The 734-nt window shown below is 39.8% G+C and overlaps 1 non-coding gene across 1 annotated transcript; it reads left to right on the plus strand.

Moving 5' to 3' along the window:
- Nucleotides 1-345: 345 nt before the first annotated feature.
- Nucleotides 346-419, plus strand: Trnat-ugu. The gene has a single exon. It is a non-coding gene; the product is annotated as a tRNA-Thr (tRNA).
- The last annotated feature ends 315 nt before the right edge of the window (nucleotides 420-734 follow it).

The raw sequence follows: 734 nt of genomic DNA on the forward strand, positions 1-734 counted from the left end.
CAGGAGCAGATATAGATTCAGATCATAACTTAACATACATGGAGAGTAGGCTGAAGTTTAAGAGAGTAGTCAGGAAAAATCAATACGCAAAGAATTGTCATGAGGAAGTAAATCCTAATAAGGTACGAAGAGATACACTTGAAGTTCTCTAAGGCTACAGATACTGCGACAAGGAGTAGCTCAGTCGACGAGGAATGGGCGTCTCTCAAAAGGGAAATCAAAGAACTTGGAAAGAAAAACGTAGGTACAAAGAAGGTATCTACCATGAAACCATGGGTCACATTTTAACATCTCTCCCCGTTAAATTGACGGGATAAGTCCCTACAGTCGCGCTATTCATCTGTGTCCTCGATGGCTCAGATGGATAGAGTGTCTGTCATGTAAGCAGGAGATCCCGGGTTCGAGTCCTGGTCGGGGAACAGATTATCAGCTGTCCCCATCAAATTATGTCAACAACACCTGTCGGCAGCTGAGGGTTTCAATTAATTATCATTTATTCTAGAGAAGCTGCAAGGTCATCAATGGTACCTGTTCTTTCGAGAACAGTTACTGTCTTCATATATTATGACTGAATAATATTTAATTACTTAATTGGAAACTTTTGGGAGAGAGAAGTCACTTCCCCAATATTTTAAAACAAATATCTCCCACACTCCTAGGTACAAATTCAATTCCTGATTTAATTCTCCAGTCTACAAAACAAAACGACTGGGCAGTTTTTTGTGAATAATCAT

This window comes from Schistocerca piceifrons, chromosome 4 (genome assembly GCF_021461385.2).
Source record: "Schistocerca piceifrons isolate TAMUIC-IGC-003096 chromosome 4, iqSchPice1.1, whole genome shotgun sequence".
NCBI lineage: Eukaryota > Metazoa > Arthropoda > Insecta > Orthoptera > Acrididae > Schistocerca > Schistocerca piceifrons.